The sequence below is a fragment of the Linepithema humile genome, chromosome 7 (assembly GCF_040581485.1).
Source record: "Linepithema humile isolate Giens D197 chromosome 7, Lhum_UNIL_v1.0, whole genome shotgun sequence".
Lineage (NCBI taxonomy): Eukaryota > Metazoa > Arthropoda > Insecta > Hymenoptera > Formicidae > Linepithema > Linepithema humile.
Window position 1 is genome coordinate 9,310,657 of NC_090134.1, and position 13,991 is coordinate 9,324,647.

A 13,991-nucleotide genomic window follows, 5' to 3' on the forward strand; every position below is an offset into this window, starting at 1 on the left:
TCGTTTACGAGAAACGCTGCTTCTCTTATATATATTGATCCGTGCAGCCATTTCAATCCATCGCAACATTATATCGAGGTAGAGTTGACGTGGTGCTTTGTAATGGATTCGCGTTCTTATGTTTGGTGAAAGTAGAACATCGCGAACAAAACTTGAATAAATTTTATATTTTATAAGCTCACTAAATTTCTTTTCTTTCTTTCTATGCATAAAAAATATGACACTTATTAATATTGATTGAATCAATAAACTTGCAGTCACTTATTATATAACCACGCGTAAAATATTAACAGACCTACATTTTTGGCGGTTTATTGACTTTAGACTAGACGATAATTTATTTTTCGAAATGCAGTTTGAAACGAGTTGCTATCAAAGTTTTACGATGGCACAAGAGGGACGTTAAGGGCAAAGTATAGTCGTTTCGTTTCCCGCATTCCGAAAGGACAATCACGCACCGGTTGTAAAAAGGATTTCGCCTCGATCTCACTTCGCCCCTGAATCTTGCGTCTGAGTGAGAATCACTGCTAGCCTGACAGCTCTCGAATCTTCCACGGTTTTCTTGTCTCACAACGCTCCGATCTCTCCTCGGCTACGTGTCTGAGACTAAAAGCCTTTTCCACTTGTGCGAAGTACAGTGCTATTTGCCGCATAAAGAGGTAAAATACACGAAGCTCGCAAGAGCAATACTAAAGGCAGCAATACCAAAGAGATTCGAAGAGTCCTTCTGCGGTGGAAGCTCTAATAATTACATTTCGTGTCTGGGCAATTATGATTCTTAATTACATTGCTGTGGTAAAAAGAGCAACGCAAAAATTGTTGTAAGCAAGATAAATTGTATCTTTTCCTTTATTAAAGATTTAAAAAATGGCATAGGTGGAATTTAAATAGCATAATAAGATTATGAGATTAAATGACACAAAATTCTAATAATCTTAATAAGAAAAAGTGGTATTCTCGTCGCGTGTCCGGCGTAAAATTTAATTTAGTTAATTCCCATTTAAAAAATGTTTAAAATCTTCTGAAAGAAATAAATATTTCTCGCGTGTGTCTCGGAGTAAAGAAAGCAATCCCAGCTTAAAATCCAGCCGCTCTCGAGCTTATTAATCCTGATTATAAAGCCGGTTGGGAAAAAGCGGCGCAAAATGCAACTCGTTTATTTCGCGCCATCGGTCCGTCCGTTCTTTGGACACTCGAGCGAGCGTATGGGCGCACAGATAAAAGAACATCCTCGTCCTTTCACGAAATGCGAATGATCCTTTGCGAAAATAGGATCAAAAAGGGCGGCCGGGGTAGTACGCTTAGCTTCCCCCGCGCGAAGGGTGCTCTTGCAAGTTAACGTCGTCGTAAACCCACGCTGCTAACTGCATTACGAGATTTTATGCGACAAAAAATTCCCTTTAGTATCGCCCCTCTATCCCGCATCGCGTGAATAGTCACATTAAACCACGCGAATTTTCCACGGCATCGACTTGTTCTAACAACTGAGCTTTTCTGCATACGCCGAGTAATTTCTTCGTGTATTACGCGACGCACGAAATGCAAGTGACATATTTTTACGTGAGCTATGTGCCTTGTTAGCTCTTAAATACATGCATTTTTACGTATCGAAAATAAAATACGGAGGCTCTCGTATTTCCCTGTCGCATTAAAGTTTACGAGAAGTTGCAAGCTCTATCCTTGGTAACAATTTCGCAACTTTTCAATTTCATCATTACTCTTGTAACTAATAAAAGAGAGATTAAGATTTTAAAATTAGTACTACGTTCAATAAAGATTATTTGCTTATGGAAGAAGCCCCGATAATTGAAAACTATCCGCATTGTCACATTTTTAAAAAGTTCTGCGCGTATCAAGATCCATCCTGAAAAAAAATTCGCTAATTCAGCACGCACGCGTCGAATTCATAATGAACGATTTGCAATTCCCTCTATTTCACGATCGTATTCGGTAAATCCGGAGAGAGCTACTGAGCCGACCTTTCCGATATAGTGGACGCGTACACACGTGCGTTTGCACGATGCAATTAGAAATAAAATCTTTATATATATAAAAGTTACAAAGCCAATAAAGATGGCTTTCTTGCTTCGTAAAATATACAAAATTTTGTGATAAAATTTATTACAAAATTAATAGTTATAATTATTTGTTTACCAATTTAGGTGTTAATTAACTCTGATTATTTAATGATAAAATAAAAAGTGTGCCAACATCACATTTTTTAAAGAATAAAATTAGTCTTATTATTTAATAGACAGAAACCGTACGCATTGATTCGTTTTTGAACAGTTCGAAAGCATTTCGAAGCGACAGACTTGAGGAAGTACTGTCAAAACGGAATAACATTTCCCATGTCGTAGTTAAGTATGAGTTCGTCTCACGAAGAAGATATTATTAGATTTCTCTCGAGCCAATCTGCTTATGGTATTCACTTAGACTTAATTCGCAACGACTCGCCTACTTGAAATTTACGATATCGCCAAGAGTGTGCGCGTACGGACGTCACAGAGTCGCACATTCCGCGAGCTTCCGCGGCTTAAAGCCAGCTGAATGGAATGCAATTATGCGGGTAACTCCCGACGGTACTATAACCGTATTCTATACCTGCTGCATTATTATTCCAAGGAATATCGTGTACGCGTAGCAAGCGTGAGAGCTCTCTTAATTCACTATAGTCAAAAATTAAATTCTTCGACGAAATTTTGCGAGCAAAATTCTAATAATGTAAAATTTTTTAATGATAAATTACTCACCGTTTCGTTGCTCTGCTGTCGCCCGACGCCTCTCCTAGACCTCCTCCTCTCAGCAATTCTTCGAGGCACTCACACACTCACACGCGTCGCGGCGCACGCCTTGCTCGCGCGCGTACCCGAACACAAAAATCGCGCGACTTACTTTAAACGGCACTCCCGACATGCATTTTGTTACATTACGACGGAACGAATATATTTCGTAGCACTAATTACGCGCACAAAATTTATCTGTAAAATATAAATACATTTACATTACAATGATATCCGAAATAATACTATAATTACATAAGTTATATGTACTTGTTTTATTCAAAATTGATCGTTTTAGCATTGATACTTCAAATGTCACGATCAATAAACGAACAGAACTATTTATAGAAGGCTTTCTTGGTGCGATTTGCAGAAAATGTGTCACGGATTTTGGGTATTTTCGATGCTTTAACAGCCACTGTGCTGAGATTTTTAACTCAAAAACAACTCCACATACTTAACATTTGCTTCCGATTTAGCGTATTAACCTCTCTTTGAAATAAAGTAAATAACAGAAATTAATTTTTAATAAAAGTTATAATATTATAAATAATAATTCTCGAATATTTTGTTAGGGCAAAAGCAACTTTTACAAACAATCTATAACATAGAAAACCGACTATTTTTTGTGTTTTTAATTATAATATATTTAGAATATAATTAATATAATTATATTCGAAAATATAAAATATTAATATATTATTATATATATGATTATATTTAATACATAAGTACAATTTATATTTAAAATTGTTTAACTTCAAGTTCTTGATTCATCGATTTTTGTATTTTTTTATCAATTCCATTTTGTAATTCTGTTACTAAATCTCTCTTCTATTCTTGAAAACAGCGATGAACAATGCCTCTTGTGTTCAAAATTAGAAAGCGCGTGATATTGGCGAGAAGAGAAAAGGTAAGGCGGAGACAAAAAGAGATAAAACTGGTCTTTCGCTTTGACGTCTCGCTGGTCAAGCCACGAAACGCCGCGGTCGACCGCCGATATAAAGTTTTATTGTCGAATTTCCTTCGATCCTTTCCAACTCTTCGCGCCACCCCCGCAGTCGTCGAAAGCATCCCTCTCGCGTAATCCCCCAAAGTTTCTCTCGCTTTCCTCTCCGTATCCTTCCGTTTCTTCGTTTCGACTATCTGGCTTTCAGAGGGAAAGAGCACGATAAAGCGATGAGGCTGAATGCGCATTGTGTCGCGGGTCAGCGATTGTACAGACATGAGGACAGTCAGCCGAAAGGAGAAGCGTCGTATTGTCCTGGGTGACAAGACGTATGAAGGGAAAGAGCGAACGAAAATCGAAAAAGGATAGCAAACCACAAGCATCTAAACATTCTGGACGCGTCTCGCGCGACTTCTTCATTTCGTGCTTCTCTGGAAGCGATATCCCGCGGTATCAAACGTACCAAGAAAAATGTAAATAAAATTTCGACCAATTCCATTCAAGATCTTAAAATATATGACACACTTAACTATCTCAGCGTTTTTTATTCGCAAAAATTATAGTCGAAATTTAAAAAATTTTGTTTTTAAAAAAAAATTGCAAATATTTATAATAAAATAATTATTTAAATTTCCTCTCTTTGAAATAAAGTAAATAACAGAAATTAATTTTTAATAAAAGTTAAAATATTATTATAAATAATAATTCTCGAATATTTTGTTAGGGCAAAAGCAACTTTTACAAACAATCTATAACATAGAAAAATGCAATGATAGGAAAATGTAATATTATACTAACGAATGCTGTATTGCATTAAATTAACATATCAAACTAACAGGGAGAGAGTAAAATATTCAGTTGTAACATTACGATATCTCAATGTTTGATGTGGTTGTTGCTTGAATTTTTATTGACATTAGTTCCGACTCGCTTTGCGAAATTGCGGTACGGCTTCTTCGGTGTAACGCAATTTTAATTTGCACGAGCTACACGAGACCACGAATTTATGAGAGGACGATGCAAACAAACGGCAAATGTTGCGTCTAAACTTTTTTATTAAACAACTTCGGACCCAAATAACATCTACTGGCACGAATACCGATCGTGTATGTTCGGCGTTAGTTAGCATCGAACCATCCCGATGTAATTTTTATAAAACTCTCTAACACGTTCGACTATCTTTTAATTAATCGATAAACAACGTATCGAAAATACCTCGAAAAAGTATTGTAATGAGGAGAACTTAACAAGCAAAGATACGAATTGGAATCATCGTGCATATGAGCAAATAAAATGTTTGATTATTGTACACCGCAAAATCAGCATCAATTATAATATATAATAATAATAATAATAATTCTATTTATAATTCCCGTGATAGCATAAACGATAATGATATTGATTTCAATTTTGTAATTAGATTATTCATATTTGTTTATAAAATAATCCACTTTATTTTCCCGAATATTTTTTTATCCATCCTTGGCATTAATTTATGCAACTCCAAAAAAATGACACATTTCTCAAAATCATGCAATGTACAACTAAGAAACTTTCTCTCTTAACATATATAAGAAGGATATTAAATGCAACATCCTGAATTACAATGCCATTATGAATTTTTTTTGCAAATTGTGCGAACTTTATAAAAAGACGCTGAATAAATTGCTATTTGATAATTGTTCGTCGGCAATGTGTTAATATCGGTTTACCAAAAAAAAAAAAACCCCACTTCAACATGCATCTCACCTCGTTCAAGGAATTTAAATGCATCGGGCATCGGCGGAAGGATATCGATTGCCTTGAAGGCACAAGCGAGGACAGACGTAGCCGCCGAGGGACGCGACTAGCATCCTTGAGGCGACAAAGTTCGTCTGGACGCCATCTTGTCTCTTTTTCCTTTCCGATCGCACATCGCCCCCATCTTACTTATGCCGTGCGCGTATCCTGGATAATGGAGCCAAATTATAACCTCCCGGGATTACGTTATCTATCTATCTGCGATATCAAGGACTTAGCCCGACCTTTAGTCCTCACCCTTTGGACCGATAGAGAAATTTATTATTAGCCTTTTCGACAAAAAAAAGAGAGATATCGAGCGGGACCTAAGAGGAGCAAAAACCTTCCTCCGATTTGGAAGAGCCTCGAGGTCCTTGTGATGATCCTTTAGATTAAATCTTCGGGATATTTAATTTGAGATGCCGCCGTCGATAGGAGAGACTGTATTCCAAAACGAGTCCACGAGTTCCACGATAGCCTTCGTCAAAAAACACTCTCGATGGAAGGTAGAATCTTTTCATTTCTCTATACGATCCTTCTGATCTGCAGATTGTATTACGATCGTTCTTTCTTAACGTAGATTAACACAGAGATTCAATTTTGCGGTTATCACAAAACGATATTCAATGAAATTCGTCACCTGTCGACTCTTTTAAATGTATATTAACAATTTTTACATATTAGCACTTTCAATTCTATATAAAATAAATATAAAATTTTACACTCTCTCGCAAATTGAATAAACTTGTATTTTATTTCTAGAATTAAATATTTCAAAGGATTGCATAAAAATAGACAAATAGTAAATTAATTAAAATCAAATAAATCGAATTATAAAATATCTAAAATTAAAAATTTATTACATTTTATTCATCATTTTCCGCTTTTTAGTTTTTAACTTTATTTTATTATAGCCATCAATTCCATTCGTTTAACGTTACTATATATATATATTGATTTTCATCACGTCCATCCTGAGCTTAATTATGAACTCTATAATTACGGTGATAATAGAAGCATATACTAATAGACACATATAATAACACGGATAATAGTGGAGCGCTGTTTCGAGATAATCCCATGCCTTTTGAGAACACCCCTACATATTCTAGCTCACTAGAGATATTCATTCTTCTCGGGGATTTGTTGCAGTCGGGGATTACAAGTATCGCAAACTCTTTGCATAACAATGTGTGTTATAAAAAAGGAAAAAAGCAGCGGGAAATATCGCGCCACCAGTTTCACGCTTTCTCTTCCCTTTTCTCTTTCCAAGACGTAAGTAACCGCTTTTTCGGTACATTGTTGGATGCGAATGATGGGTGCACCATTAAATATTCATGAGGCACAAATCGCCACGAAGAACGAGCCTAGAAATCGGGTCAAAAGTTCAATTCAAGCCCTCGGAATACACATGAATCGTGATCAAATAAGATTATCGACGATGCGATGCCTCGAAATGTTTTCTGTTACACAGTAAATTTCTAATCAGCATTCCATACACGTAGATACTTCTCAAAACCCTACCGATAAAGTTTTTATATCAAATCGAAACTAATTAATGTAAAATTATTTAACATATTAAACTTAGAATTTCAATAAAAATCACATCATCTTCAGTCGTTAAAATATCATGATATAAATTATAGATAATATTTCAGCTGACACGTTATAAGCGAGAAAATTTCATAAGTTTCAATTTTTTTCCGCGAAAAAAATAGAATATATATACATATCGTATAAATTGATATTAAAAGCTTTGGGACAATCTTCTACAAATCTCCGGAAATTAATAATCAAATAAAAATCCAATATTGATAAAAATGTATAGCTAAAAAATGTGATTTCTCTAAAGAAGCCCTAATGTTTGCGGTAGCCTATATATTATCAGGCAATTAATAACAGCAGTATAGGGAAAGCTGACATCGATTGTAGGACTTTTCGACATGGTCGATCGAGCGACAGACTCGTCAATCAAGTAAAGGGACGCGTAAATTATAATCGACAGTGGCTTCAAATTGACTCGCGTAATTATGGATGCGAAATCCGCCGCGACGATGCATATCGCGCCTAACGGCCCAACGTCATTCCGAACGAGCGGTCTTGACAAATCGCGGCTTCCGTTTACGAATGCCCGAGCGGCATCAATTTATACCGATCAGTCGATCGAGCGCAAACGTGAACGCTGAGTGACGGCAAAGTCGTCTCCATCGGTCTGTCCTTCTTGCTTATTAAAATAAATGAATGCTAAGAATCGTCGATTTTTCCAAGAGAAAAGAATTTTTAATGAAAAATTGTTTATAATTTTTCTTTAAAAATCTATTATTTTCTAAACGAGTCATTTTCAATTTTGGCAACACTTTTTAATTCTCATTCCCTACGAAAGGACGGAGCATCGCGTTGAAATAATGCGCGAGAGAGAAAATCACGCGGACATCGCTGGCCGTATCGACCGCTTTGGTTAAAAGTTACAGCAGATGCTAGACGGTGATGAATAATTTTCAGAATCCGTCCGGTCCCCAGCGGCGAAAGCTTCATCCTTTCTTTTGGTTTCGTCGATCCTTCCCTGCCTTTGTTCTATCGCGCGCTCTCATTATGTACCCGCGGGCACAATTCTTCCGCTCCGCTTTCCATCGCTTTGCTCTGTCCGTTCTTTCTTCGTCGATATTTTCTCTTATTTTTTTTTTCTTTTGCTAGACGAGTCACCTATCCTATCGGCCAGAGAGCGCAACCAATGTTCATCTTCAAAAATGGATATTGAAAGTGATACAGAGAGAGTATAGTATATCCACTATAATTACAAATTTAGAGAATTCACGAAACAACGGCAAACTTTAAGAAATTTATAGTTTATCATAGAAAATAAAATTAATAGATTAATATTTTGGTATAGATAGATTAAATCTTATCTTTTCTTCTAATTGCAAATATATTTAAATTGATTCAATGGAACATATATTATCAAATAAATACTTTTACTTAACGTTAATGCGACCAAAACAAAATCTAAAAGATAAAATTATTCACATTAATTTAATAGTTTTTTTCATTAAGAAATCAACGATAATCTATTTTAGTAAAAAAAAAAAAAAAAAAAATTTAATATAATGCAGTAAAACTTTCAAATTTCTTATTTTTCTTTTTATATTATATTAATGTAATAAATATTATATATAAGTAGTTTGCAAGAATATTGCAGAGTATTTTAATAGTACTATTTCAAAATCATCGAATTTAATAAGTTTTAATACTTTGTCGTATCATAAATAAGAGCATCCTACTTAAAAATAATGCAAGAGCCACAGTGAATTAATAACTCGGATATCAGTTCATCGATTGCCGCGTGCGGTAGAATAAATTTCGTGAATGGAAATAAGATGGGACGGAGACCAGGAGATTACCGACGATTCTTCAGTATTAAGTGAATGCGCATTCGTTCGATTTTCATTATGTTTCTGGATCCTTTTAGATCTTCGCGAACCACCGATTCCCGGTCGGTATTTCCGAAAAATCCTGGCTATCCTTACAGCTAACAGCAACGAGAAACAGTCGAACTTTTACCGTCGGCTATACATAATTCAGGAGAACTGCTAGCAGTCGCGTGGAAGAAGGGTTGAAAAGTCAGGGATAGGTAATACGAGGGGCGGAGAGAGGTATATACAGGGTTGAAAGACACCTTGCTTCCTTGCAAGTAAAAGCAACAGCCAAGTGGAATCGTGTATCTACTGGTTGCAAGAGTAAAATAAAAAAAGAAGAGTAGAAGAAAGAGTAACAAAGACAGAGCTAAGTATCGATTTCAAATGCCTCAGTATTTTTCTAGACGAACTGACATTTACTTAGATAAAAGAAACAAAACTTCTTCAGAATTTCACGGAACACTCTGTATGTCGGTTTGATGGAAATTCAATGTGCTAACTTTAAAAGTTTATTACCTTTTGTGCTCAAAAATTAGACTTGAATTATTTTAACATAAAAACGTCTTACTTATTTTTTACAGACAGACGACTAATATTCTTAACTATTTTACTATTATATATCTAATTTATTTTTTGTTATTTAAAAATGTTATCAACTATCTGTCTCTTTATACAATTCATAATTATAACTTAAATTAATATTTTTATGATAATTTTGTTATTCTTTATCGATTTTTAACTTATAACTTTTGATATATTTGTTTCTAATTTTCATGTCTTTTTGTTTCTTTCTTCCGGAGTCTCTATAGACCTGATACTCAGGTTGGATGCAATATATTACTGACGGGTTCATCCTGTTCATTCCACCAAGTATAGAGAGGAGAGGAAAGGAGAGAGAGAGAAAGAGAGAAAGAGAGAGAGAGACGGAAAAAGAGAGACTCAATTCAGGAGAGGCGGCGGCCGAGTCAGGAAACAGCGGGAAAGTCTCATTTATCGCCGAGTCCATGGGTCGTGCCGGTTTGTCTCAGTATTTCTTCCGGGGTAGTTTGAGGGCGGGCTATAACGGACCTCCGGAGTTGGGAGTTGCACTGACGGCGTAGACGCCGGGAATCCGAAGACGCGAGTGTAGAAGAAGCAATTCACTCTAGCGTAGTAGAAACATTGGTTGTATATATCGCAAATATCTCATCATGCTTCCCTATCTATTTTTTTACTTCCCTGGACGTCGCTGAATTTCTGACAAAAGAAAAGTACTTTGAAACAATAGAACCATCTCGTCTCTACGTTGCTTTAAAATCCTTCCACTCCCTCAAACTCCTTGGTACTATCAAACTATTGTATCGGAGAAAAATAGCAAATAGCATATATATCAAACTTGTGCATTCTACTTATAATTTATATGTATAAAACGGTTTTCCACGGTTTTTTTCCAAGAAAAAAAATTTTATCGTGAGGTACTCAACTTTCATGAAAATTTGTGTGTAGATGGAGTACTGCATATGATTGAAGGATGCAAACTACCGAGAAAAGTAAACCTTGCAACCCTCCATCATATGCAAAACACTATACATATATAAATTTACATGAAAATTGGACACCTCGTGATCATCATAAGCCTTTCTGGTGGGTGCGATACTGTATATGACTGTTATGTACTTTGTTGAAATTGTCTCAAACCTTAAGCTATAATATATATGTACATATGATGATCGTACGTATAAAATATAGTTTTACAAAAATTCCAAATATTTAAAAAATGTTTATTGTTGACAGAAATACACTTAAAATCTATTTAAAATTTTTTTAAAAATATAGATATATGAAATATATTTTATTATCTATTTATATCTGTCAGAATTAATTTAAGATATTCGAGATGTTTTTATATAAATATCAAAGTGTTAATTAAAGCTACTTTTCAAGCATCGCTTTGCAAATTCACGAATATTGTCAAAAATAGTCAAATATAATGGATTACATAAATTGCTCTATACCTAAACAAATTCGTATTCGTATATTGAGATTTTTTATCCGAATATTTATTCGGAAACGTGTCTAAAAAATTGCCCACGGGAAGTCTGAAGAAGGCAGTTGCTGCAAGATTTAAAGCGCCAGCCTTGTCTATATGTTTCTGGTTAGAAATTCGAAGAGGCCGAAAGCAAAGGAATCGGTTTCGGCCCATGCAATATGTATCGACGCGCGATATTCTATTGGCATTTTATTGTTATGCCTCCTACCTTCCCATGTCCTAAACCACTCCCGATCTTTCGAAAGAATCCCGCTGGGAGCGTTTCGCCATTGTCCTTGCAGCGTGGCTTTATTTTTATGCGCCGCAAGACGGAACTAAACACGACAAGAAGGAAGACCACCGAATAGTCAGGGGAACGAGACTGACCTCGTAATTTTCGTCGGGGTTTCGCCGGGGACACTTTGGATCGTTCTGCTTCCTATCGCTCCAGCTTCTTTTCTTTACCCGTTCCTTTACCTCTTTTTGCGCCCGTCATCACCAGACGCATCGGAGAGATCATCCCCCGGGAACACTCGACCCTGCAGTTTCCCAAAAACGAATTTACTTTACGAGGGCCGGCGGCGAGTATTACAAAGCATCCGTTTACAATGAGATGAGCGATACGCGCGAAGAGACAATGATTTCGGGGAAATATACGCGTTATTTCCTTAACTGCACTCGCAGGAGTGACCGGTAGTACCGGAAAGTACTCATTGGGGACGTGGGCGTGTAAGCAAAATGTGATTGTAATTACATAATAGTGTTTAAACGACACCAAGTAAATGCAACTTGCGAAGGTACGGCGAGCTAATGGCGGAAATATCGCGGTAGTCAGCTTGCACTTTCCCACTTGAGAATCTAAACTCGCAAAAAGCGCCAAAACTCTCGAAACTTGGCTTTCTTCTAAATGAATACCGTGATAATCGGTGTGCACTCGAAGTTAGCCTCTTCACTTCCGAGAATCAGGTGATTCAACGATATTCAGCAATGTCGTAACCAGGTGCTACCGATTAAGATTGGACTCTTAGCGGCGATTAAAATCCGTCGCAACATTTAAGAAATATCCGTCACGTTGTATCTCGAAGTCGATTTTCTCGATTTGAATGTTCGACAAATGAGTATAATGTTAAGAAATATCAAAGAAAAAATTTAAACCTGGTCAAATAACTTCTATCGTAATTACCAATCACAAAAGATAACACCTCGATTAGTTCAAATAATCTTATTTTTATAATAATAATTATTTTAACGATTATGTAATAATGGATGTTAATAACCTAATTTATAATAAACATTGTGCAAATTGTACAGTAGTTGTTTATAATAAATTTCAAATTCTGAAAATTATTCTTTACTTGTAATAACATAATTTTATCTTACTAATTTTATCTGAAATTTAATACTACGGAATTTCGGGAAGAAACTAGTTAAATATAAAGATGTTAATTATTCCCCAATTATATAAGCCACTTTTTGTGCAATTGCCTCCTGATCGAGAAATCTCTTTAACTCGCTAATTGTCTATAAGGCGAAAATGAGAACAGTTCTCGGAATCTTTGACAATGGTACAGCTAATCTTCGACCTCGTTCGAAGTTCATTATTTTAATTGGAATTCTCTCTGGTCGAAGATTTTCCTTGGAGTTGAAAACGAAGGTAAAGAGAGGACAAAGCATGATCTATTGTTAGAGGAATCGTTGTGAGTTAAATTAATTTGATCTTATCTATAAGCAAACTATTTGGTAAAATTCTTATTACTATGTGATGCATCATTTCTTAACTTACAAGCCTACATATAAATTTTATTTCTCAATTAATAACGCGAAGAATTTTTCTCAACAGATTTCGATTTTGGTTACTTTCTACTTGATTTCTAATTTTCTATTTATTCTTTATACTTTAGTAAAATCTCCTTAAACTTTAAATATCAAGATATTTTACTTTAGAAACGTCAAAAGATACGCTAATGAGTAAAACTCTCATTAAATATTGACCGCTCCCCTCCCTAAATTAAAGAAATCCTAGATGAAAACGACATCGACATCGCAAGACTCGTTTATGCTTCCGTTTGATGGATTACGACAGACGTCAAAATTTAATTTGAATGATCGCTCGACGGCGAGAATGGAAGTGAGAGCACGAGCAATTATCGTTAGCGGTTCTCGGCGGTTTCTTGTTACCAAAATTAATTCAATTGCTCCAGCGGCTCTCGGACGTTGTAGCGACGGGTTTTCGGCCGATTAGAACAACAGAGCTTATCTCCATATCGACTTGCTGGTCGATGCGCCGCTGTATGTGCCAGGCGGTGTATCGACCTGCTCGTATCGCTGCCAAATGCTATGACGCATACGGCGTGCTACTGATATGCTCCGCTGAAGTTTTTAAAACAACTTCAAAGAACCGTGACAAGCAATTTTTTTAATTGATAATTTTTATGAAAATTTATTAATATAAATATTCTAAACAGCACGAAAAAACAAATTATATTAAATTAAATAATTTCTTTACAATTATTTTTTCTCCAATTAACATAAAAAATGACATTTGTCATTTAACAGACTCATCCTTTTTTCTTCCTCTACGTTTTGAAAGCTGCGGTTTACCAAAAATTAAATTACCGCGATTCTGTACATAGATTTGGAACCAATTCTTTTTTAAATTTCAATTAAATCTCAGACAGAGTTTGCTTACAGTAATCGATATGTTTGAATAAATCTTTCTTTTTCCAATTAAAATTGTTCTGCGTGCTTTAAAAAGTTTATATTTTTCCTCTTCCCTTTCGCACGCGTTTCGATTTTAACTTTTGGCCATTGTTTGAAAAAATTAATTAATTTAAATTAATAACGGAACGGTCGAGACTTTGTTACCAATTATTTTTTATACTAAAACAATACAAATACAAACAAGAATCGTTAAAAATAAATCTCTGTCTCAAAGTACATTAAAATGACAATCAAAAACCTCCAGTCTCTAAATCTAATTAATCTCCATTTAATTATATAACATAAAGTATTTTAATCCCATTGTTTATTTCGATTTTCTTCCGAGAACAAAGTATACG

General features: G+C 35.4%; 1 protein-coding gene and 1 long non-coding RNA gene across 2 annotated transcripts in view; one reads left to right on the forward strand and one right to left on the reverse strand.

Annotated features, from left to right (window-relative positions):
- The window catches only part of LOC105668513 (uncharacterized), a 90,296-nt gene that overhangs the window by 56,003 nt on the left and 20,302 nt on the right, over positions 1-13,991 (forward strand). The window lies entirely within an intron of this gene.
- The window catches only part of LOC105668515 (uncharacterized), a 72,640-nt gene that overhangs the window by 36,097 nt on the left and 22,552 nt on the right, over positions 1-13,991 (reverse strand). Inside the window, exon 3 of the long non-coding RNA XR_001100119.2 lies at positions 2,754-2,981. This is a non-coding gene — a long non-coding RNA (uncharacterized lncRNA). The remainder of the gene's footprint in view (positions 1-2,753; positions 2,982-13,991) is intronic.